At 41.6% G+C, this 27,521-nt stretch overlaps 1 protein-coding gene and 1 long non-coding RNA gene across 6 annotated transcripts in view; one reads left to right on the forward strand and one right to left on the reverse strand.

The window, feature by feature from the left end:
- Nucleotides 1-27,521, forward strand: part of DMD (dystrophin) — a 3,436,004-nt gene that overhangs the window by 129,656 nt on the left and 3,278,827 nt on the right. The window lies entirely within an intron of this gene.
- On the reverse strand, nt 20,424-26,826 carry LOC143983177 (uncharacterized). Its single transcript, XR_013274580.1, has 3 exons — nt 26,240-26,826; nt 22,125-22,403; nt 20,424-20,596 (listed from the first exon to the last, which is right to left on the reverse strand). It is a non-coding gene; the product is annotated as an uncharacterized LOC143983177 (long non-coding RNA).

A 27,521-nucleotide genomic window follows, 5' to 3' on the forward strand; every position in this document is an offset into this window, starting at 1 on the left:
TGCCGGGGCGGATGAGCAGGAGCAAGAAGAGCATGCTTTAAACCTTTCTGGGATCCCTGTTGTGCGAGGATGGGGAGAGGAGAATGAAGAGGACGACATTATCCTGGATGATGAGCAGGAGCCAGGCCACCACACCGCTTCCACTTTAGTGCAAATGGGGGCCTTCATGCTCCAGTGTTTTAATAGGGACCCCCGTATAAAAAGCATGAGGGTCAAGGACCAGTACTGGGTGGCAACGTACTTAGACCCCCGGTACAAACACAAAATGGCGGAAATGTTACCGCCGTCGCAGAGGGCTGTCAGAATGCAGCACTTCCAGGCCTTGCTTCGAGAAATGCTGCATTCTGCTTTTGCGTGCGCTGGCAGAGGAGCAATTCCCACTCCCAGAGAAGGATTTGCGGGTACCAATCCAACAGCGCCTGCAAGAAGAGGCCGGTTTGAAGATGTGTTGGTGACTTCGGATATGAGGTCATTCTTTCAGCCGACCCATCGACAGGTGTCATCCGGATCCAGCATCAGGGAACGCCTAGACCGTCAGGTGTCCGACTACATTGGGTTAACGGCCGATGTGGACGCTCTGAGGAGTGATGAACCCCTAGACTACTGGGTGGGCAGGCTTGACCTCTGGCCAGAGCTTGCCCAATTTGCAATCGAACTGTTGGCTTGCCCCTCATCCAGTGTCCTGTCCGAAAGGACGTTCAGCGCAGCAGGGGGGATTGTGACCGATAAGCGTACTCGCCTAGCTCACCACAGTGTTAACTACCTCACATTTCTAAAAATGAATGAGGCATGGATCTCGGAGGAATTCAACACATGTGATCAGTAGACCATGTATATGTCTATAAACAATTTTTGGAATCAAGCACACAGACCTTCTTAATTCATTTGGCTCACTTCCCTGACCCAAAAAAGCACACCGTACTATATGCCCCTACCCTCCTCTTTGAAGAGGTTGAGCGGTGTCATATTTCTACTGGGGCTGCTTATTATGAGGGGTTCCCACCATCCCTGTGCTGTGCTGACTTCCTCCTGGGTGTTCTTATTATGAGGGGCTCCCACCATCCCTGTGCTGTGCTGACTTCCTCCTGGGGGTTCTTATTATGAGGGGATCACACCATCCCTGTGCTGTGCTGACTTCCTCCTGGGGCTGCTTACGGTGCTGCTGTCAGCGCTGTATGTCACGGAGCTGCTGTCAGCGCTGTATGTCACGGAGCTGCTGTCAGCGCTGTATGTCACGGAGCTGCTGTCAGCGCTGTATGTCACGGAGCTGCTGTCAGCGCTGTATGTCACGGAGCTGCTGTCAGCGCTGTATGTCACGGAGCTGCTGTCAGCGCTGTATGTCACGGAGCTGCTGTCAGCGCTGTATGTCACGGAGCTGCTGTCAGCGCTGTATGTCACGGAGCTGCTGTCAGCGCTGTATGTCACGGAGCTGCTGTCAGCGCTGTATGTCACGGTGCTGCTGTCAGCGCTGTATGTCACGGAGCTGCTGTCAGCGCTGTATGTCACGGAGCTGCTGTCAGTGCTGTATGTCACGGAGCTGCTGTCAGCGCTGTATGTCACGGAGCTGCTGTCAGCGCTGTATGTCACGGAGCTGCTGTCAGCGCTGTATGTCACGGTGCTGCTGTCAGCGCTGTATGTCACGGAGCTGCTGTCAGCGCTGTATGTCACGGAGCTGCTGTCAGCGCTGTATGTCACGGAGCTGCTGTCAGCGCTGTATGTCACGGAGCTGCTGTCAGCGCTGTATGTCACGGAGCTGCTGTCAGCGCTGTATGTCACGGTGCTGATGTCAGTGCTCTGTATTACGGTGCTGCTGTCAGTGCTCTGTATCTCCTGCACCCTCTTGTTTGCCTACCCTGGTCCCTGACCTTCCCTCTCCTCCATTGCCTTCATTAGCTCCATAGTCCTGAATTGTCAGAACAATTTCCCAAATAAAAAAAAAATGCTTGTAGTTATCGATCCCAAATTCACCTCATACATGTATTATGCTATTGTCCAGGTGGTGGGACTACGTGCTACCCCCTAATAATTACCCCGTGGCCGCAAATTCGACCTAAAGGTTTGCGAAATTCGCCTCCCATTGAAGTCAATGGAGCCCGCGGCGAACGGTCGTTTTCGCGAACGTTTGTGTCCGTTCGCGTTTCGCGTTCGCGAAACGTCCCGTCGGAAGTTCGTCCATCACTAATCATATACAATTGCTACACAACCTACCAATTTAATGCTATTAAAAAGTACCTTTCTATTTCAATCTGAAGTCACTGTCAGGAATCTGTCTGGAAAGGACATGATGGAAAATGGTAAGACTACAAAGTTTGTTAAAATCCTTGAGTTATAAATTTATCACCAAGAGGGAACTGTTTTCTTTTTTCTCAATAAGGGTCCTTTCACACGGGGCGGATCAGTTCTGATCCGCCCCGTGGATGTCCGTTTGCTCAGCGGGGATCACTCCGCCGATCCCCGCTGAGCAGGGAGATGACAGGTCTGTCTCCGCACACTGCGCAGGGACGGACCTGTCACAGCGCCGCTCTCCCCTATGGGAGATCGGATGACGACGGACCGCAGTGCCCGTCGTCATCCGATCCGATCCGCAGACGGATGGAAAAATAGCTTTTTCCTCCGTCACACTTTTTCGGATCGGAGCGGGTCGGATGTCAGCGGACATGTCACCGCTGACATCCGACGCTCCATAGAGCTCTATGGAGCACCCGTTCAGGTCCGCCTGAAAAACTGACAGGCGGGCCTGAACGGATCGTCAGTGTGAAAGGGGCCTAAAAGTAGAGTTAGACTTAAATTACACAGATTTACTCAGTGTTACTTCAGCCACAATTAGCTTGGCTTTCTGTGGAGTAAGGTAAGGAAATCCAGTATATAACAATAAGTATAATTATTAACTGTTAACTGGTAGTCCTGTTGGTAACTACTTTAGGCTATGTGTATGTGAGCAATTGGTATTAATCATTTTTAAATGTTCAAATTAAGTGAGTTTTAAGATTATATATATATATATATATATATATATATATATATATATATATATATATATATATATATATATATATATATATATATATATATATATTATAATATATGCACTCACTGGCCACTTTATGAGGTACACCTTGCTAGGATCGGCTTGGACCCCCTTTTGCATTCAGAACTGCCTTAATTCTTGGTGGCATAAATTCAACAAGGTGTTGGAAACATCCCTCAGAGATTTTGATCCAAACTGACATGACACGACTGAATGTCACAGCTGAAATCGAGACTCATCAGACAACAGTTTTCCAATCTTCTATTGTCCAATTGTGGTGATCCTGTGTGAATTGTAGCCTCAGTTTCCTGTTCTTAGCTGACAGGAGTGGCACTCTGTGTGGTCTTCTGCTGCTGTAGCCCATCTGCTTCAAGGTTTGATGTGTTGTGCATTCAGAGATGGTATTCTGCATACCTCGGTTGTAGCGAGTGGTTATTTGAGTTATCGTTGCCTTTCTATTATCTCAAAGAGCCTGCCCTTTCTCCTCTGATACAGTAGTGGCTGGTACTCAATATTTTTTGGGGGGCACAAACAAACTGAAAAATACTGAAAAAAACATCAATTGCCGCCACTGTGCCATCAAACGCAGCTACTGTGCCCATCAATCACAGCCACTGTGCCCATCAAATTCAACCACTGTGCCATAAATTGCAGCCACTGTGTCCATCAAATGCTGCCTCTGTGACATCAAATGATGCCCCTGTGCCCATCAAATGCTGCCACTGTGCCATCAAATGCCGCCACTGTGACCCTCCTACCCGCTCGCCTTCTGCCTGGCACTTACCCTGTCTCTGTGGGGCAGCGGGTGACAGCGAGCAGTATCTTCCCATCCTCTCCTCCCCTCAGGTGTCCAATGAAAGTGCCTGTCCTTTCAGCCAATCAGGTGACTGGTAACAGACCTGAGCACCTGTTTGGGGGTTCAGTATTAGGAAAGTGAATGTGAATATTCATTTGCTTTTCTAACACACCTGGGTGAACTGCAAACGCCAAGCATGGTGCTTGCAGGTCATCTTTTTTATGCCTATTAGAGCTTATGGCTCTAATCAGGTGCTTCAAAAACACCCCCTGCTGTAATTCAGGCGGCCGGTGCCCAAAAAGAGGCTGGGCGCCTGAATGGAGGGTGTCAGCGATGGCCAGGGATAGATTCATGTTTTGCAAGAATCTATCCATTGGTCATAGAGGGGGTGGCTGGAGAAAGGGAGCGGCACCCATGTGCCCTTATGGATGCACCGCCACTGCTCTGACATCAACAAGGCATTTTCCTCCCTGTGCTCCAGACCTCTCTCACCCTTTGAGACACTCTGCACCCAAACTACCCCCCAGAGACACGTAATAGCTCTCACTCACAATATGTTATGGGACGGGGAATTCCCCGGGTCCACCCTGGCATGCAAACGCTGGGAGGAAGACCTCTCCCAGCCAATATCCGACGAACAATGGAGCTCCATTTTCCAGATCATTCATAAAGGCTCTTCCAATGTTAGCACACAGGAGAATAATTATAAAATTCAATCGAGATGGTATCGCACCCCCTCAATTGTACACAAATTTGCCCCCAATGCCACCGACATCTGCTGGAGATGTCTCCTGGAAAAAGGTACGCCATTGCATATTTGGTGGTCCTGTGCCCTCATTCAGGACTACTGGAGAGAAGTATGTAGAATCACCTCCCAAGTTACCACCTATACTATTGAACCATCGCCATCACAATGCCTTCTCCACCTTTCACCCTTATCTAGGCGAGTCTATCAGGGCTCTCTGGCGATGCATATGCTCAATGCGGCAAAACAGTGTATCCCTGTTCATTGGGGGTCCCCCAAAATCCCCTCCATCAAACAATGGTTCGTCAGAATCAACAAAACGGCCGAAATGGAGGAGCTGATTCATATCTCCAAAGACACTCTCTCGAAACGTAGCACGAAATGGGCCTGTTGGAAACACTTCCAGACCACCACATCTTATTCTGAAGTTTTCAATTGATGGCTTTGATTTATAAACTTACCGCCTTTACCCTATGGGGCTTTATTTCCTCTCCAATACTAAACTTACTATGTCATAACCGAGAGTAAGGTAAAAACCTATGTTACATGACGGCTGTTCTGCTTCAGGGGGGGGGTCACGGAGGGGGGAGACGCCTCCCCCTCGACGTGATCCCCTCTTACCCTTATTTCCCTCCCTCCCCCCCTTTTTTTTTTTTTTTTTTTTTCTTTCTTTCTTCCCCCTCTTCTTCTCTCTCTTCATTCCCCCCTTCCCATTCTCACCTTTTCTCCCCTGCCCTTCTCCCTCACCATTATATTATTTCATACAGTCCCCGAACAGGCATTCACACATCTCAGCCCCCGTGAACACCGCATACCGCCAACAACACATAACCCTATCCATCCTAGGTTGATCCCCTCCTAGGTCTCCCTTGCCTTGTCCCCATACACACATTATCCCCTTATCCTCGTAGGGCTTGACCCACCGCTATATACTATGAGTACTTTGACTCTCAGGAAAACCCTGGGACATTCCCTTTCAAAGTAACATGCTCAGGACCATATCTATCAGTGTATATTCAGCTTATCCACCGGACGAGCTCCTATTTCGGGCTTTCTCCAACGTGGATCTGGTCCAGGGACTTTCAAAAAGTTTTGATATTTTGTACACCTTATTGCCCTGTAACTCAGCCGTGTATGTACTATAACTGTTGTTGGAAACTCCTGTTTGTCTGTACTTTTCAGCATTCTTTGAATAAAATATGTTTTAAAAAAAAAAAAAAAAACAAGGCATTTTCGTCCACACTAGATATTTTCTCTTTTTTTGACCATTCTCTGTAAACCCTAGAGATGGTTGTCCATGCAAATCCCAGTAGATTAGCCTTTTTTTCTAAATACTCAGACCAGCCCCGTCTGGCACCAACAACCATACCACTTTCAAAGTCTCTTAAATCCCCTTTCTTCACCATTCTGAGGCTTGGTTTGAACAAGTTGTCTTCACTACTTCTAGATGCCCAAATGCATTGAGTTGCTGCCATGTGATTGGCTGATTAGCAATTTGTGTTACCAAACAATTAAACAGGTGTACCTAATAATGTGGCTGGTGAGTGTATATATTACACAAAAAAATCATAAAAGCTGGTATCAAAGACTTTGATGGTACCACTTGATTAAAAAGTGTCAAAAAATTATTGTATAACATTTTGAATCCTAGAAACATGTATATCACACAATCATAACACACAATTCCATATATAGATTGTATTTGTGCTAGACACAGTATAAAACTAAATCATTAACCCTATTAAAATCAAGTCATAAAAGGCTTGCTGTGACTTCTGACGCAGTTGCGTTCCACGGGAGCTGGCCACTTCTTCAGGAAAGCAAATTACAGTCAAGCTCTAAAAAAGGACATATACAATTAGCAATTTCAATACTATGATTGTAGACTACAGTACAAAGCCTCAGATGTAGGCACTACACATACCTCAGTGTATATAAACATCAGCATAAACAGTGTCAAACATTATTTTCTACGGCCAGCTGTTGCCAACTTCTTTGGTTGATGGGGTGGTCCAGAAAGGGCCTTATCCATAAGTCAGCAAAGCTTAAGTCACCAACACACGTGTAGCGATTGATTATCTACAACAGGGATATGCAACTAGCAGACCTCCAGCTGTTGCAAAACTACAAGTCCCATGAGGCATAGCAAGACTCTGAGAGCCACAAGCATGACACCCAGAAGCAGAGGCATGATGGGACTTGTAGTTTTGCAACACCTAGAGGTCCGCTAATTGCATATCTCTGATCTACAACAACACATTTTATGTAGTAATACCAAGGCTGTCTAGTGGATAAATAGGTACACCCCTAGTGTAGTTGGGAATATAAAGGGCTTTTTATCATGAAGGACTATTGGAAATGTATTGATCACTAAATTTCTGTGTCCCCTCTACTTTATACTTATATCTATTTATCCACTAAACATTAAACCTCCCCCTCTGTGATGATCTGTCAGGTAGACCTGGCAAAGAACCATACTGCGTGTTTGCTCATGTGCAGGATATGAATTCATGATGGTGGCACTGGGGAGGAACAGTGGGAGAATGTTCCCCTCAAACAAGAAAACATTGGACTCCATGGACTAGTAAGTAAAATGTTTCTTGCTTTTATACAGGGACACATTTTAGAATTTAGAAATGTTATTTTTTAAGGGTGGAGTTCCTCTTCAAATAAGAATTCTCAATAAAAATATTGTCAACATCCTTATCCTCTGAGGACCTTTTTTTAGGTGCTTTGAATCTGGGACTAACATCAACAGTGTAACCCCTCCCAAACTGCTATCCAATCACATTACTTTGTAGGAGATGACATCTAATTAGAGTTGTTTGACATAATTTGTCTCTACACCAGGTCCTTTCCTGGGAACAGCACCATCTCAACACATTCAAAATGTCAAAGGGTTAGTCTGGAAGACCTGCACAAGCACACTTATAATAGAAGGGACTGAACAATTGCCCATTTTTGTTTCCCAATGGAAGACAGACATCATATCTCAATTTGTATATTGCACTTGTTCTGTTTTCTTACATGATTCATTGTGAATTGTGCTATGGGCAATATTCACAGTATTCATCTGCTACACTGACAATTATGAGTGAAGGCGTTGCTCATGACAGGCACACCCACAAAACAAGAAAGTAGTAGCAAGTTCAACAAGAAGAACACCCACAAACTGGGCTTCTGACAGGGAAGAAGCTGACGATCAGCAATGGGAGATGTAAAAAAAGGATTTTCTATAGAAGCATTCAGAGCTTCCTAGAAAAAGCAAAATATGCAACTCTACAATGATCTATAAAACAGCATACAAGCATTTTTCACTGCTCATGAAACTTCTCTAACAAAGGCACAATTTTTGTTAAGACATTTACTATTCTGTGCTGTTTTTAAATACTGTTAAGTTGGTGGGATTGAGTTTGCAATGGAATTATTTTCAAAACTGCTTAAAATGCAATGACAAATATGTGCTAACACAGTAAACAAAGTTGTAGTTTTTTTCTGTGCTGTGAGCAATAGGTAATAATATCAAACAATTTAGTTGTTCCTTGTGGTTTAGTGCAGATGTACCCTTGAAAATAATATTAGTATATAATAATCATACTTTTTTTTCATAACTTTTTTGAAACATAATGAAGAAAGTCTGGATTTAAAAAGATATTTGCTGTAAATGTACACTCATGAAATTCCATCAAAACTTTAATTTAGCTTACCTTACTAGGGGACTCCAGATTAAGTTGTCCTCAAAATGCTTGCATGATTAAAATTCAATTGCTCATGCTTTAGAATCATCATAACTAAAATAACCTGTATTCTTAAGGTAATAGCGTATTATGACCATTATGCCCCATACACACACATCGGAAATTCGGCCAGCAAAAGACCGATGAGAGCTTTTGGTTGGAAAATGCGATTGTGTGTATGCTCCATCAGACTTTCGGCCAGCAAAATATTGAGAGCATGTTCTCAATTTTTCGGCAGCGACCCTTTTTGCTGCTAGGCAAGAGTGCTAACCACTACACCACTGTGCCGCCCCGGCTAATAGGTATTGAACTTCCCTTTTCTAGTCCCATCGTATGTGTTGTACGTCACCGCTTTCTTGATGGTTGGAATTTGATGTGACCGTGTATATGCAAGACAGCTTCAGCGAAATCCTGTCAGAATTCCGTCAGGAAAACCATCAGAGCTTTTTCCGACCAAAATTCCGATCGCGTGTACGCGCCATTAGGCAGGGCCTGTTTGATCTTTCAAAATGCATTATCGCTTTTAAATCCTCAGTTATATTATATTTCAGATGAACTGTAAGTCTTTCTTACTGTACGGTACCTTGACAACCCCCAGCAAATGCTATACAATGCTAAAGGTCAATTTCTACCTTCTTGACACACTCAAAACAAATGGAATGTGCTCAAGATGGTTTGGAAAACATCAGTGTTTCTCTTCACTTCAGTGTGAGATCCTGATCTAACGGTATATTGCAAAATCTATGTTTACTTTGAAAACTGTATGTTTACCTATGTGAACCTGTGTTCACTTTAAATACCTGATCATGCACTATGATTTTTTTTTTTTAACTTTCACATGCATTTTGTCTAACACCTACAGCATATTTTTATTAGATAAAAAATAAACTGGTCCAGTTTCATAAAAGGGTCTCACACATTTAAATCTATACACGTTTTCCATTACATGTCTCCTTTTGCTGTTCAGAAGAGGTGCCATAACACTGACTTTAAAATTATTATAAGGTGCAAAAATACATTAGTTTTCACATCCTCCATTAAAAACGAATCTTCCCTTACAAATCAGCTAGTTAGGTGACTATTTAGCTTTATTACCAGCACTTGGCAGAATCCACCTTAGGGATATATGCTGTACATGTCAGGTTCACAGAATTTTTCATATCTCCATTAGAGCTTAAGAGTGTTTTTTGTGAGAACAGCCATTTTAGTGTTCAGTTTATTGATTTTTACTATACTATAACAAATGTCTTCAACAATTTTTCTTCGGTTTTGCTGCAGCATGTATCACTAAATAACACCAACAGGCTCAGAAAAAAACATTAAATCTACAAAGACCTGTACAAGTGATCTGTGCTAAGCACAGTGGGGATGTCTTGCAGCATTTCCACTAGATGTAATGTGAGATTAGCACATGTTCCACATGTAGATTGGAGTAAGATGAGTAATATAGTAAGTACATCTTAACATATACAACACCTATAAAATCCATACGTTGTCAAGCAAATATTTTACAGGCAAAGCTTTGTTAAAAACTGATATCCTGTATCATATCATACTGCCACCATGTGAAGTTCTGTACTGTCAGCTGCGATTGTTCAACGGGTAGAGCAGAGCTCAGATCTGGGCAATCAGCCCTGATTAACTGATTAGTTAAGGGTTAATTCTAACAAGATGCTTATTATATATGTAATCTAGAATCCCTGCACTTGTTTGGTATAGAATGAAATAGAAGATTCAGTTGGAATACATGTGTCACCTCTAGGTTTATCTTCTTTTAGAATGTTGCACTACAGCTGTAACAGGTTATCAGCAAAGTGTTCCTTTCCTAGTGTCCACATCGGTAAAAATGCTCTGCATCTCTTATCATGCTAGTCTGTTTTTGGCTCACACCACATTATCAATGCTAGCATTTGTTTCAGATCTCCCCACATGATCTGCAGTAGCTTTTTCCACAGGTCTTCCTCAGCTCTCTGTACTGTTCTCTGGCAACTCTCCTTCTGCTGTCGACAATACCTATGTGCAATATACCAGCACAAGGTGACACTGCTACGGATGATGCTGAAAGGAAAAAAAAGGCAAACACAGTACACTCAAAGATGACCACTTAACTGACTAGTTTAGTGATGTGCTGTTTATAAAATCCCATCAAAACTTTATTTAGCTTACCTTAGTAGGGGTCTCCAGATTAAGTTGCCCTCAAAATGCTTGTATGATTATGATTCAATTGTTCATACTTTAGAAACATAATTAAAATAACCTGTATTCCTCCTCCTGGAAGCTAACTGCCCATGGGGTTTTCCCTTCCATCTGTCAATCAGCCCATTCCCTGTTCCTTCCATTTCCAGTAGGACTTGGAATTCCCAACTCTGGATGTGGCCAGTCAGCATACTCCTTTCTCCTGCTCCCCTCTTCGAGGTCTTTTTTATTGCTCATTTAAAAAATAAGGATCCCACACTTTGTGGCCACAAAACTGCCCCAACTGCCATTATGCAATATAATGGTAATAAACATTACCCTTCTTTTGATGTTTAAAATGTCTTCAGAAATATGCACTGCTTGCATTATTTGCTCACTGGTATTCTAAGAAGATTGTACAGAGATCTGGAAATTTCAGTTATCTCTAGCGACAAGAGTTATATTTTATTGAACTCTATCACTGCATGTACAGTGGTGTGAAAAAGTGTTTGCCCCCTTTCTCATTTCCTGTTCCTTTGCATGTTTGTCACACTTAAGTGTTTCGGAACATCAAACCAATTTAAACAATAGTCAAGGACAACACAAGTAAACACAAAATGCAATTTGTAAATGAAGGTGTTTATTATTAAAGGTGAAAAAAAATCCAAACCATCATGGCCCTGTGTGAAAAAGTGATTGCCCCCTAAACCTAATAACTGGTTGGGCCACCCTTAGCAGCAACAACTGCAACCAAGCGTTTGCGATAACGTGCAATGAGGCTTTTACAGCATCCTGGAGGAATTTTGGCCCACTCATCTTTGCAGAATTGTCCTATTTCAGTTACATTAGAGGGTTTTCGAGCATGAACGGCCTTTTTAAGGTCATACCACAACATCTCAATAGGATTCAGGTCAGGACTTTGGCTAGGCCACTCCAAAGTCTTCATTTTGTTTTTCTTCAGCCATTCGGTGGTGGACTTGCTGGTGTGTTTAGGATCATTGTCCTGCTGCAGAACCCAAGTTCGTTTCAGCTTGAGTACACGAACAGATGGTCGGACATTCTCCTTCAGGATCTCTTGGTAGACAGCAGAATTCATAGTTCCTTTTATCACGGCAAGTCTTCCAGGTCCTGAAGCAGCAAAACAGCCCCAGACCATCACACTACCACCACCATATTTTACTGTTGGTATAATGTTCTTTTTATGAAATGCAGTGTTCCTTCTACGCCAGATATACTTGGACACACACCTTCCAAAGAGTTCCACTTTTGTCTCATCGGTCCACAGAATGTTGTCCCAAAAGTCTTGGGGATCATCAAGATGTGTTGTGGAGAATTTGAGACGAGCTTTGATGTTCTTTTTGCTCAGCAGTGGTTTTCTCCTTGGAACTCTGCCATGCAGGCCATTTTTGCCCAGTCTTTTCCTGATGGTGGAGGCATAAACGCTGACCTTAACTGAGGCAAGTGAGGCCTGAAGTTCCTTGGACGTTGTTGTGGGGTCTTTTGTGACCTCTTGGATGAGTCGTCGCTGCGCTCTTGGGGTAATTTTGGGCGGCCGGCCACTCCTGGGAAGGTTCACCACTGTTCCATGTCTTCGCCATTTGTGGATAATGGCTCTCACTGTGGTTCGCTGGATTCCCAAAGCTTTGGAAATGGCTTTATAACCCTTTCCAGACTGATAGATCTCAATTACTTTCTTTCTCAATTGTTCCTGAATTTCTTTGGGTCTCGGCATGATGTGTAGCTTTTAAGGATCTTCTGGTAGACCTTACTGTGTCAAGCAGCTCCTATTTAAGTGATGCCTTGATTGTGAACAGGTGTGGCAATAATCAGGCCTGGGTGTGGCTAGAGAAATTGAACTCAGGTGTGGACAACCACAGTTATAGTATGTTTTAACAAGGGGGGCAATCACTTTTTCACACAGGGCCATGATGGTTTGGATTTTTTTTCACCTTTAATAATAAACACCTTCATTTACAAATTGCATTTTGTGTTTACTTGTGTTGTCCTTGACTATTGTTTAAATTGGTTTGATGTTCCGAAACACTTAAGTGTGACAAACATGCAAAGGAACAGGAAATTAGGAAGGGGGCAAACACTTTTTCACACCACTGTATTAACTAAATACATTTTTAAGAATACAATGTTTTTCATAATTGTGGACCTTTAAATCTGATTGTATAGATCATTCTTTACTGCCTATTTAGCATGCATGTCTCACTTTGTTAAAAGTAAATCAATAAAGCAATCCTATCAGTATAGAAGTTACTAAAAAGAGGATTGCCTGGAAGACAAGACTGTTAATACTCACCTTTCCTCCCTCTTATGCCACTAAATGTTGTTCCGATCTTAAAAAAAAAAAAAAAGTGAAGTTTGAGAGTGTTGATCTTATGTTATATGTCCCTTGTGATTTTCACTAGTTCCTCCTGCTGACCTCCACATCAATACTTTCATCTATAATGACCTGGTGGGCAGAACCTGCGAGACCTGTAGGGCATCCAGGGAACTAATATTTCTGTAAGTGCCGGTTTCTCAGTAGAGAATATCTCAGGATTGGAGTGTTGTTTGGCATAGCAGTAAAAAAAAGAAAAGAATATTTACAGACTTCTTTTACAGATACATTCTACTTTCGTTTACATTCTATAGTAAGAGGGTCACTTTAAGGACACTAGAGAAGGATTTTAATGTACTTATGTAGAAGATGTAGTCAGTTGAACTGGCAAACATACAGAGTTTTAGACTGGTGAAACCTATACATTAATTAACGAATTTTATGCAGGAATTATGAGAATGCTCTTGTCAATGTTGTTGGTTATGACAATGTTGATAATTATTGATATTATTCATTTGTCAGTCTGCATCTCCAGATTTTTCCAAGTCATTGAGCAGGTTCGCATAAGCATTCATTCTAACATATTCTGCTGCCCTGGAAAGACATGTGAATTTTTTCACTAACACTGACAGTGTGTATTTTTAAGCAGCAAAACAAGGGCAGCCTAAGGTGACATAAATCAAATAAAGAGATGGTCAGAAAAATAAAACTGTATTCATTATAAGACACAAAAAATAGTTCTCTGAGCAAAGGAAAAAGTGCCCGGTCAAATTCACTGAACCTCAAGTGATTGGCTGACTGCTGAACCAATATAGGACAGCACCAACATTTGCACCTAAGTAATCACAACGGAGATAACAAGACATCGGGGATTCTGACCTGCACTGGGAAGTGAATCTTGGCTGTGTATGGCACTGAATAATAGGATTTTCAATTGCCTTTCAGATGTCTTTGTCAAAACACATGAATGAATGTTGAAATGAACCCATTAGAAAAATGTGCAGCAGTTTATCAAGGAAGAGAATTGAGCTAAAAATGTCATTGTTTTTTTCTTTGTGAGAGAAAATGTTTTAGTCGCCTAGGTCCATTGCAATAATCATAGGACAATGGCTATCTGTTTGGTGTTGGACAATGAAAATATTTAATATATATTTTTTTTCAATCCCAGTTGCAATTTATTTGCAAAATTAAATTGCTAAAACAAGTTCATTGTGTACTGAATTATAATCAGGCTTCGTGTTAAAGGCTAAGTTTACCTTTGAAAAAAAAAATAATAGATGCACATATTTTTGCAGGCAAAATATGTGCATTTATTAATTTTCTTTCTGGAACCACGATCAGCAGGGATTTTGTTTCTGTTTCTCCTCCTGTCCTATACCTTTATATTGTGATAACGCTACATTTACATATTCCCTGCCCCTAAGGTCTGCCCAGGTAGTATAAATTAGTCCCATACACATACAGTCATCAGGTTGATAAAGGAACCAATGAGATGTTCTGAAACGCGTCCCTCTTTGATGACTGCTTCCCGTTTTGCTTCCTATTTGTGGTCCACGCTGGTTGCTAGTTATTGTCTCCTGCCGCTGACGTCACTTCCGGGATCCTCGTGTTTTGAGACTGTGATTGCGGACTGGCCTGTCAGTTCCCTTGGAGCTCCCTGCTGGTTTTCCCGTTGGCATCCCTTGGACCCCCCGCTACTGGACACACACAACCTAAAGAACTTGTATATGTCAGTGACCACTGCCTTCATGCCGGACCTGCTATATGGATATTAGACCCCTTTCACACCAAGGCATTTTGCAGACGCTATAGCGTTAGAAATAGCGCCTGCAATCCGCCCTAAAGAAGCTGCACCATGGGCAGCTTTATATCAAACTGAATTCCAAAAATCTAGAGAAAATAAAAGATATACATACATAGACTCATTATGCATACTGTTTATTATGGTGAGATGTAATAGGTACAGTATTGCAAATTAATAGTATTGTGAAGTTTAAAACTGGAAAGCATACATTCACATCAAGACTATCTGCAATTTGCAGCAAATTTCATGCCAAAAAGTTTTAAATTGCATTGACTTTAACATTTATGCAAAAGGCAAATAATTTTTTTTAGTTTTGAACATGGTTAGAATTCCAACTGTATTTTTGCTGTGCTCCCATTTTCGATCACCTTATGTGTCCTGATAACTATTATTACTGAAAAAGTGACAGAAAAAACATAAGTGTACAGTTGTCACTACGGATGAATTCAAGGTTTTGTCCAAAAATAAGCTGGGACCGAACTGTTCGAGCGTTTGTCTAATTGTTGGGCTTTTTGCTCATTCAGCGAGAGCCGAACACCCTTTAGAGGGAGGGACTCCTAAGTCCTTATCAATCAGTGATTTCATCTGGGACAATTAATTTACTGGTAGTGAATCCCTGGCTACGTAAAAAAGTACGGGAATAGCATGAAATCACTGACTAAATATGGCCACATGGGCATATGGTCACATCACCTGGGAGACCTTATCCCTTTGTTTATTTTTGGATGTGTTTCATTCATGTTGAGTCAGTGACAGCATGGGGGTTCCCCTTAAAATTCATACCAGTCCTGAAGGGTCATGAATAGAATTTAGAGGGACACACGCTTCTTTTTTGTGGGGCCCCCCTTGACATTCATACCAGACCCTCATCAAGGATAAGGGTTTAGTATGTATCTTTAGGAATCATGCGTTTTTTTGCATATAGGGGCTATTACCATCTATACTAGACCTTCATCTAGTATAAAGGTCTGGAATAGATGAAGGGAATCCCCAGCCACTCTTTACAAACCCAAGTAAGCTGCCAAGAGCTGTCATGTGCTGGTACTTGTGACTGTAATACCACGTAAACATGGTCTGATTTTCTGACTTGAAATGGATATGAGCTTGTTGTCGGAAAGTACGACCATATATATGCTCCATTGAACATTTGCTGTTGGACTTTCCGCCAACAAATGTTTGCTAGCAGGTTCTCAAATTTTCAGCCAACAAAACCTTGTTGTCGGAAAGTCCGATCGTGTGTACACAAGTCAGTCGGACAAAAGTCCACGCATGAACAGAAGCAGAAGCGGCCTGTCTTGTAAACCAGCATTTGTAACGGAGAATTAACTATTGTGGTGTGGCGAATTAGGAAATCTCCAAATGCAGCGCACAATTCTCTTCTTCTTTAATGTGATAATAATTAAGTTGCTTTGCTGGTCATACTGATGGAGTTATTGCCTTTGAATTTTCAAAGGCTTTTTTTTCAAGTGATATCAAATATAATAATAATAATAGTGCAAAATAAAAAATGCAAAAATAAAAGCGCGAATCGGCACTGACCAAACTTCTACTAACACAAAATTAGCAGAAGGAGCCCAAAGGGTGAAGCTAAAGAGCTGAAAAACCACGTAGTATGTCTAGTACATCACTACGTTCATAATTATTGCCAAACATTTGTGTGACCATGTGTATGCAAGACAAGTTTAAGCAACCTACCTTCAAACAAGGACTTTTGGCAGAAAGTCAGATCGTGTGTACGCGGCATTAGTTTTTCTCTGTAGATGTCAACTTTGCTGCAGTAGGTTGTATACATCCTACAGACTTTCCACTTCATGGGCAATTTCAGAACATCTCCAGGCATGTCATTTAAAGGAATTTTACATTTTTATTGTTCAATTAATGCAGAGACATCACACTTATACTTATAGCATTAGAATTGTGCCACAACATGGTCCAAATCCCAAAATCATAATTTACATACTTTCTTAATATTTTATTTGTGGTCACATGATCACATCTGATCAGGCAGTGGGTGTGAAATGAATCTCCTGTTACATCACAGTTCCCTCATGTCACTCCAGTTTCCAGGGCAAAAGCAGCTGGGAAAAAACTATGTCACACATAACTCCCTCTCCTCAGCCGCATGGCAGAGCCAGAGAATTATGCCACATTGCAGAGTAGCATTATCAGAGGAAAATTGTATCATTTTGAATGTTTATTATGAATGTTTAATTATTTATTTTTCAGTTCGTTTGCCCCCCCCCCAGACACTTCAACCTGTAAATTCAGAAAGCAGTGGACAGAACTAGATTTGGCCAAGTGCTAGGGCCAGATTTAGCCTGCCCAATGTGGGGGTGCAGTAAAACATGTCAGGGGGCAGATGATGTAAGCTCAATGCAATGAATGGGAGTCAGTAAGTCAGTGTACAGGGGATTAGCATAGCAGAGAAAAGGGTCAGAAATTTGTGGGACAGTGTACAGAAACCATTCATTTATAGAGAAGTGTACAGTGAGTCAGCAAGGCAGTACGCAGGGGGTCAGCAGGGCAGAGGACTGGGAGTCAGCAGCACAGTGTGCAGGTGGGTGAGCAGGATAGAGGATGAGAGGTCAGCAGGGGAGTGTACAAGAATCAGTAGAGTAGTATAAAGGGGGTCAGAAGGGCAGAGGACAGGGGTCAGCTGGGTGAAGAGCAGAGGTTATCAGGTAAGAAAACAGGGATCAGCAGGGCAGTGTACAGGGTCCCCCCATTACCCCTCCTAGCCAAATTCCCCCCCCCCACCCTTTCCTAGCACAAGTTCTCCCAATCACCGCTCCTAGCAAATATCCCTCAATTCCTTCTCCTAGCAAAAATTCCCCCCCCCAAGTTACCCTTCTCAGCACAAATAGCCCCCCTATCCCCCCTCCTGCACAAACATCTCATCCCAACCCAAGTAAAATATTTTTTTACCCCCTCTCCCCACTGTGATCTCAGTACAATTCTCACCTGTAAGTACCCCTCCAAACCTACAGATGGAAAATCGATGCATGAGGAGGAGGAAGGCTGTCATACCAGCACTCCTCCATACATCACACAACACAGAATTCATAGATCAGCCTGTACACAGTATGATTACCACTCCCCAGCCACATTTACCCCTGCTGGAAGAAGAGCAAACCGCGTACAGTCTGATCTATGGATCCGGTGTCACCTGCCGTATGAATGAGCACTGGAATGACAGGAGAGGGAGAGCACAACACAGCTACTGTCACTTCTCTCCAGACTCTTCAATATACTTCCCTGCTCCTGGTTGCGCTCCCCTTATCCTGAGTGCAGGCATGGGAAGAGGAGCTCAGAGCCCAGGCACAATATCCATGGGGTAGCCAACCTGGGGAGGTCACACGTAAACCCCCCCCTAAATCTGGTCATGCCAAGTGCTGATTACCAGCATTTATAGCTCAACAGCAAGCACAACAGATGGAACTAAGAGCAAAACCGTGAGGGCAGCTGCCCTTAAAATAAATGCTGTACCATACAGTACATACTGTATTATGATTTTTAATGGAAAGACATAATTCTACTGTATGTAAACAGAATTATGATTGGTTGATATGCATTACTCCACTATGTTCTGTTAATGGCCACATGAAAAACGATTAAAAACACTGATCTCTGCACTTATATAAAGAAAAGTTCAGAAGGAGAGACCCATCAGATCAGTGTTCCAGTATAAACAGCTTACTCTCCAGTAACCAGGAAATGTGCACTTAAAAGAAATCAACACTCCAGCACAGTAGCAATCCCACCAATGGGATCTGCACCCCTGTATACCCAGCTTAGATTAGACCTATACCCCAGTACAATATGCATGCTACCAATGAGATCTGCATTCTCATATACAGCTTGATGGTATCTGCAAACGTTAAGCACAGAGCTTAAAAATCCATATCCAAAGCCACGATATTTTAATACCACTGTTCAGAATTACCCATTTACAAGTTTATTTCTGAGGGTTTAACTCATGCTACTTTACCCAAATGTTTATTTTATTAGGTTTGTTCATTTTCTGTCAGAAATATTATTTTGCTCTAAATGAGTTCAAATGTTAAAAACGATTTGTATTCTATTGGATACATTTAAAGGTGGCTAGTGTATGGCATGTATCATAATAAGTGTATTTGCATCTTCATAAAGACCCTTTTATCGCAATCTCATACCATTTGATAGAAACAGGCCAGGTGATGTGTTACATAAAATGATATAATTTTATCGTCTAATGTTCCATTAGCTCATTTGAATAATGAATGCTCTCTGACATATCTCACAATACACCTTTATAGCATGAATGGAATTTTGTAAGCCCCATCATTATTTGTCACAGTGGCATGTAGTTTTCTCACATGTAACCAACAATTGCATACCATATGTATCTTTTGTAGTACATTTTTTTACTTTATAGCTTTTACTAAATCAGAAAATAATGACGATCTTCACAATATGGTACAATACAGTGGAGCAGAACATTCCAATGTATGATTTACTAGCTTACTTTCTAGATCAAAACATTGGTGATCGTATGGTAATAAAAAAAGATACCTGCTATAATTATTAGGGTACTTGCTTGTCATGGAAAGCTCATTGAGTATAAAACTACCTGATAAAGCTGACATGCATTTTATTGGCTGGCCATGGATGAGTGGTTTATGCATCCAGAGGGAGTTATGTGTGATTTACAGCTTGCAAACACCTTTGAATATGATGCACCTTTGAGATAAAATGATGTAGCCTTTTCTACAATGCAATTTTAATGTTAGCGTTGTTTCATAGTGTTTTGTTGTGTTACTGTAACACAGGCAACCAACAACTTTATCATCTGTATATTATCCACTTTTTCCCTTTACTGTAATTTAGCAGGTCTGTCAGTAAAATAATTTCAGCTTTTTCCTGACATATTTTTATGACTTTACAATTCAGTAGATAATTAACCTGAAATGCTATATTTCATGATATCTTCCTGCCATCAAAATATGTCAAAGTTAATGAGTGTCGTTTTACCTTTTAGTGAGATCAGTGTTCTGGCATAATTGTTACTACTAATACCTCAATAAAATACTGACTTGGACAGAAGTTTCTGCGTTCATTCTCTTTTCCACTTAACTGTTCCAACAAATTAAATCTGGAAGACATTTAACAAAGTGTAAGACACGCTTTAGAGTTGATATACTTACTAAGATATGTTAGTGGCCATCTCATTAAAATACAATGCTGACATCACATTTCCATTAATATCACTAATTTATGTTGTAACACAGACCAGTAAAGTCTATAACTGGGGAAAAGTAAGTCTTGTTCACATCAAATTAAACTTGAAAATTGTTTTGCATAGAGTAAAAGAGCGTTTTCACCCCATGTCAGTTTTATTGTGCCACCAATGTCATACTGGGGAGATTTTCCTATACTTTCTGCCTCATAGCCAAAATGGGAACTGTAAGGAAATCCCACCAAAGTGAGGGAATTACTAACTGTCTTGACATTGGAAGATTTCCCTTCTTTTCTTGTTCTGGTGACAACCCAAAATTAGGGATTTTCTTCAATTTCACTTGTGGTGTTAAAAAAACAGGTAAACAGGACAAATAGAGAGGGTAAAAATCCCTAATAGGGACACAGAATCAATAAAAAATATGACAAGTGTTTGAATCCCTCTCTATTCTATCCAAGACTAAGAAAACATTTTCCTTTAGTCTTATTTTAAACTCAAATTCTTGATTCTTTTCTCTTTTGAATGCAGGGATCGATGATTCCATTGCTTGGTGACAGGGGTTAAAAAAGTCAGAAAATCAGGAAAAAAAACCAGGACTAGAAATTCATTTTTATTCAGTAATACAAAAGCAGCCATAGTTAGCTACATTTAGTTCACAGTTGCCATGCAGAATGTCATCAGGAGTCTCTTCACTCACTTCTTCCATGTGCTCTCAAAAAACAACTGAACTGATCCCTCTAGTAATTTGCAGTCCACAGATAGACCCCCTGTAGGGAGGAGAGGATAGTTCAAAATATATCCATGCCCTGGTCATACAATATAAGCTTAAATAATATAATATTTTTTAGAGCAGTAGAAACATTTTTAAGAAATGTATTACATGAACATGATATAAAATAATGTTCTGGCATTGTCCTTCACCATCAGACACCAACTGCTTCAAAGCCTTGTTGACAGGCTTTTGTTTGCATCGTGTGGGTTTAATATCCCCATACAAGTGTATGGGAATGCACAACTCACTTAAAGAAGGTCAAATCCAGGTCAGAAGCAGGTTGACTGCAGCTCAAATGTTCCTGCCATGAATTCTAAATGACCTCAGAAGCATCTAACTGATATCAAACTGATGCAATTGGCACAACCCCAAAGCCTGTTGACACAGGCCCTAAAAGTGCATCCTCCCTTGTGAAGTCACAGAGAGTATCACAACTTTTACAGATTGTGATATGCCTCTGGTTTACTGCACAAAGCACGAAGGTTGTAGCTACTCCCCCTTGAAATCTACTGGTTCTAGTCTCCTGCCTAGTTGGCCTTCTGGATGATCAAGTCTAGTGCATACATAAAGCTAAGGAGGGAAGAACAAAGAAATGGCACTCTATAGTACCTGTTTGAAGCAACTAATTCTATAGAATTTTGTGTGGCAGGAATAAAATGATGCTGTGCAAAAAAGCACTGCTGTAGTTTGTGGGTGCAGCCTTAAGTAGTGTGGCTAAAGTAAACCATTCAATAAATATACCTTTTGAATATGTCTCTAAAGTTAACTAATAGGGATGAAAAAAAGCCACCTGGGTTCAGTTTGCAAACAGTTTTAAGAATCTTACTTGAAGTTGACAAAAGTTGCAGTGACCTTCACTGAAGTGGGGGGCATCTTGTTATTAAATATTGTCCTATGCCAATAATTTAGCTGTTGTGAAGCACAAGTCATAGTGAGCCAGACAATGCCATGAGAAACATGTACAAATGCCAAAAAAAAAAAGAAAAAACATGATTTCCTCCTTCACAGACTTGTCAGTAGGGATGAGTGAATCCACCTAGATTTGGCTTGCAAACCGTTTTGCGAATCATGTTTGAGGTTTAATGCTCACAAACTTTACTAACATCTCCAACACGAGGAAAATGATGTTGTGTGCCCATCCTTTTCATAAACAGGAACTACACTTGTAAAAAAAAAAAAAAAAAAGTCAGCAGCTACACCCTTTAATGCCATGTACACACAGCCAGACTTTTCAACGCAAAGGTCAGACGGAACAAATCTGTCGGACAATTTGAACGTGTGTGGGCTTCATCGGACCTTTGCTGTCAAACAATCCATTTGTCTGTATGCTAGTCCGATGGACGAAAACTGACGCTAGGGAAGCTATTGGCTACTGGCTATGAATCCGTCTGACTTTGGTGTGATTGTGTGTGGCCAAGTCCGTTTGTTTGGAAGTCTGCCGAAAAGTCAGTCGGGAAGACCGTTGGACAGAGTCTTCCAGAAAGTCCGGTCGTGTGTACAAGGCATAAGAAACGGATACTCACTAGTCCAGGAGTCCAATGCTGTCTTCAGTCGGGCTGGTTCTTTACACAACTTCAGATTCCCATAACTGCCATCTTTGCTGTGGAAGTTGGCTGTGGCTTCCTTCTATTTCACAGTCAGCTCCCCACTGAGCGCATGCAAGATCAAGCTATGCTTTCAGACTGGTGCCGCAGCTTCCTGGAACATGTGGCATGCACTAGGAGGTTGAGAATGGGGAAGGAGGTGGGCCAAACTTCCATAACTCCTGGTTAGGTAAGAAATGAGGAAGTGGGAATGGGTACCTGTCAGAAAAAAAAAACACCAATAATGTTACAGTAGGGGGAAGAAGGAGAATGAGAGTAACTTTCACTTTTAAGTGAAGGTCTGCTTTAAATGGGGCTGGGTTATCCATTCCTTCAAATGACTTGCTAGTGTAACTCAGCTGACCAGGGAAAGGATATGCACTGCATTAGTTACTTTTTTTTTTCATTCCTAGTAACTAATTGGTACAAAAAGCATATTCACATCTTATATGCAAAAAATTCTCATAATTAACCTGATCCCTACTTGAAAGTATAGACTCATATGTAAATAAATTATAAATATAAACTCACCCCTTGTAAGCAGAACATATTCTTTAATATACAGGCACTTCTCACTTAACGACCAAGTTCCGTTCCAGTGACCAAGTTGTTAAACGGATTTGTTGTTAAATGAGGATCCACAAATAATCAATATTTAAGCATTCTTAACTACAGTACTGTACTGTATTCTAAAAAAAAAAGGTCTAAACACAAAACTCCAACTGAATAACGTTGTTTTAATTTGCATAAGTACAGATAAAACATACCAAACATAACAAAAATATAAACAACAAAAATTTGTACTGTACAATACAATGATGTACAGTGCATTGTGCTGATTGGGAGAGCTGGCCATCTAGTCAGAGCTGCCATTAAAAGGGTATCGGTATGTCATTAAAAGAGGAGCATCTGTATATTCTAAACATAGAAAATTATGTTTATTATTATACAGCAACATAGCTGATAATAAAAGCAGAATTCCAGCCTCAACCTAACTAGTCTTAAAAAATGTTCCCTCCCCCTTCTTAACACTAAAGCTCCATACACACTATCCGATTTTATGCTGTTTTTTTTTCAGAAGGGCTTGCACAGGCAAACTAACATACCTGTACGTTATCCTTTAGGAGGTGGCTTGCGGGCGCATGCATGCCTGCGGCAAGCTCCGTGAGTCGGGTTGCAGGTCCCGCGGACTCGATCACCATGGGGATACCCACAAACATCTCACGGAGAGGAAGAACGGGAAGATGCTAATGTAAACAAGCATCTCCCCATTCTGCCTAGTGACAGTGTCACTGATCTCTGCTCCCTGTGATTGGGAGCAGAGATCAGTGACATGTCACGCATAGTCACACCGCCCCACAGTTAGAATCACTCTCCAGGACATGCTTAAACCCTACACTGCCAGTGTCATTTACACAGGAATCAGTGCATTTGTATAGCACTGATTGCTGTATAACTGACAGTGGTCCCAAATGTGTAAAAAATGTCCGATGTGTCCGCCATAATGTTGCAGTCATGATAAAAATCGCTGATTGCCGCCATTACTAGTAAAAAAAAAAAAAAAATGCCATAAAACCCCTCCGATATCTGCCAGGCGGTCACATGAAAGGGCATTGATTGGGGAAACAGTGCACTTATAATAGGTGTTTTTTTTTGTTTTTTTGAACAGTCTGCCCAGGTGTTTAAATCCAGAAGTTCCCCTTTTTTGTTTTGTTTTTGTGTTTTTGGTATACTGAGCGCAGGATAGTGCTTTTATATAGTTATGCTGACTAACTTGTGTAAAAAAAAAATGTGTGTACTTACCTATTTTCAGCCCACTCTGGTCTGATCATGTGATCCCCTTTGTCAGCCAGCAGAAGCTGGTTAGTAAAGCCTGGAGTGGTGTCATTGCCCATAGGCTCCCATGACCCATCTGTTTTTAGTGTTCCCTCCTCTCTCCTACAGTCACAACTGGTTGACACAAGAGAGATGGATCATGTGACCAAACCAGAAAGGGCTGAAGATAGATAAGTATATACATCTATTTTCACACAGGTTAGTTGACATAGGTGTTAGGAGGGGGAGGGGACATTTTAGGACTAGTTAAGTTTATAATGGAATTCTACTTTACAATAAAGTCAGGAAGGGGTAGAACCCCTGTTGGGTTGTTAACCACTTCAATACCGGGCACTTATGCACCTTCCTGCCCAGATGAATTTTGAGCTTTCAGGGCTGTCGCACTTTGAATGACAATTGCATGGTCATACTACACTGTATCCAAACTAAATCTTTATCATTTTGTTCCCACAAATAGAGCTTTCTTTTGGTGGTATTTGATCGCCTCTGGGATTTTTATTTTCTGCTGAACAAATAAAAAAAGACCAAACATTTTGAAAAAAATAATTTTTTTGTTTCAGTTACAAAACATTGTAAATAAGTAAGTTTTCTCCTTCATTGATGGGCACTGACGGGGCTGCAGTGACGGTCACTGATAAGATGGTACTGGTGGGCACCGATGATATGGCACCAATGAAGTGGCACTTATATGTGGCACTGATAGGCGGCACCGATAGGTGGCACTGATATGCGACACAGGCACTGATAGGTGGCACAAATAGGCACTGATAGATGGCATGGATGGGCATGGTTAGGTGGTACGGATGGGCATGGATAGATGGCACGGATGGGCATGGATAGGCGGCATGGATGAGCATGGATAGGCATAGATATGCAGGCATGGATGGGCACTGATAGGCGGCATGGGTGGGCACTGATAGGCGACACGGATGGGCACTGATAGGTGGCATTGTAGTGTACAGTATTGTATGGATGGATACCAATCAGTGCCAAACAATAATGCATGCTAATCAGTGATGCCCATTGTGGGCACAGATTGGCATCCATTGTGGGCACTGACTGGCATCCCTGGTGGTCTAGGGTGGCATACCTGGTGCTGGGCATCCCTGGTGGTCTGGTGGCATCCCTAGTGGTCCAGTGTGGACATCCTCAGGGGGCTGCGCTGATAATCGATCAGCACAGCCCCCCCATCAGAGGAGCAGCCGATTGGCTCTCCTCTACTTGCGTCTGACAGACACGAGTGAGGAAAAGCCCATCAACGGCTCTTCCTATTTACGCTGTGATCAACCATGATTGGACACGGCTGATCACATGGTAAAGAGTCTCCGTCAGAGACTCTTTACTGGGATCATAGTTGCAGTTTGTCAGACTGACACACCGCAAAAACGATCGCCGAGATGCGTGCCCCCAGGGGCGCGCAGCTGCTTAATATCCTGATCACATCATATGACGTCCAGTCAGGATATGGAAACCACTTTGCTGCTGTCATTCTGCTATATGGTGGGGGGCAAGTGGTTAATGTTATTTGGGGCTCTCTTACAGATATATCCTTTCATTTCAATTCTGGTGACAATGGCTTCACCAAGACAGTATTTGAGGGTCAAACTGTAATAAAAAGAGAATAAGTTTGACATAAACAACACCACAACCTGTTACACTATTCCTGGTTCCTCTTAACATTAGGCTGGTGCTTTGAGAGAACCCCCTTCTGAATTGTGTAAGAGAAAGACAGGTGAGCCAACCCGATTACAGTTGTTCAATCATGAGGATGACACATATGACTGTTGTGCAGGACTGGTATCCTTAATAGGGGATTGCACATTTTTTTATTAAAATAAAAATAGAGATAAAACCCCACTGTAATAATTACTGGCAAATTGGATCTCAGCAGTGGATAAGGCAACTTGCTGCCAGAGCACATTTTTAATTATTCACTCATCTATAATAAAAAGAATTAAAGGCTTCTGGACAGAATTACTCTGGACACCAAAGATATCCCTAATCATAAAAGGATTGGTATAGCATATAATTTATTCCCACGGAAACCTATAGTTAGACTCACTAAAACTAACCTGATCAGTTTCTGCACTCCATTGCTTTTTAACGCTTAAAATCAGTTGAAGTACTTAATAGGAATATACATGCAATAAAATGATGTTTAAAGTTTTCACTTGTTGAGGATTAATAACAGTGACATGACAGATTCTCTTTACACTCACATCCTTGAAGATCCCACACCTTGTGTTTGAAGTCTCCTCTCTTTCTCCTTCTTGGATAAAGCTTAACACATACAGTACTTGATAGCTTCCATAGATGGCATTGGCCACATATATATATATATTAACTCATGAACGTGGACAGTAAAGGCTCTTTGGTGTAAATGACTGTGATTTTTAAAACATGTAGGTCAGCAGCCTTAGTGATTTGGCTTACAGCTTCTTGTTCTGATGGAATGTTAATTAGCCATCTTTCCTTGCCTGTCACTCCTGCCACTCATTGCTTCTGTGAGTGAAGGCAATGCATGACATTCAACCTTGCTTCTCTGTAAAAAATTTGCATCCGCGCACTGTAATTATGTTCCAGCCTTGATTTCTTGCAAACCTGTGTGCTCTGCTTCAGATTCACTTTATCTCTTGCTGCATTATGAAGAATAATCTCTGCTAATACAAAATGAAAACATCCTTGAGATGAGAACACGGAGGATGCTGCATATCCAACAAGTCATATGACCTCTGACGATGCCTGATTTTATCACTGTGTAGTTTAGTTGGATTATCAGCATATATCTGTGAGAGCAAGTAATACAGGAAGCCACTCCTATAAGGGAGATGGGGGGGGGATAAAAAAAATAAAACAGCATCTCAAGTCATGCCAGCCAATAGGACAGAAAGAGGCTTGGGATTTAAAACAGATTTGCAGAGGCAGTGCCTGTGTGTTTCCGACAGGAGGGATGCTCATTTAATGAACGTTGCTTCTCGTGCTCATGTGTGCTTGCAGCACGGTTTAGCTTTGTGAGCCCGACGTGTCAGATTAAGTCACTGGTTACCACACTGACGGTGTAGCAGCTGCATAATAAATGATGGTGAGAATCATGTTAGGCATGCTCACCTAACCTGACTTGAATCATGCGTGAGGGGAGCTATTGGAATTCAAATAGACTTTCTTGTTCCCAGCAGTCGGCAGTAATAGAATGCTTTGTGGAAGATGACAGATGCAGGGAAAAGATGCTGTTTTGCACTATCTTGATTTGTTACAGCAGCCAACTTATTGGCATGATGGAGTGACAAGCAAAAAGCAGCTGGCATGGAAGGTAGGATTAGCAAAGTCATCTTATCGTTATGAATGTATTAAGGAACTGTTTGTGACAAAAGATATGCTAAAATCTCCTGCACGATCGTAGAAGATGATGTGCGATAAAATGGACTTTAAACTCTGTAGGCTGTATTTCTCCTATTGATTGTCTCTGATGTTTTGAATAATTGCTGGGCTCTTTGGGGCCAG

This window comes from Lithobates pipiens, unplaced genomic scaffold (assembly GCF_037356315.1).
Source record: "Lithobates pipiens isolate NorthernLeopardFrog02 unplaced genomic scaffold, aLitPip1_a1.2 Scaffold_16, whole genome shotgun sequence".
NCBI classification, from domain to species: domain Eukaryota; kingdom Metazoa; phylum Chordata; class Amphibia; order Anura; family Ranidae; genus Lithobates; species Lithobates pipiens.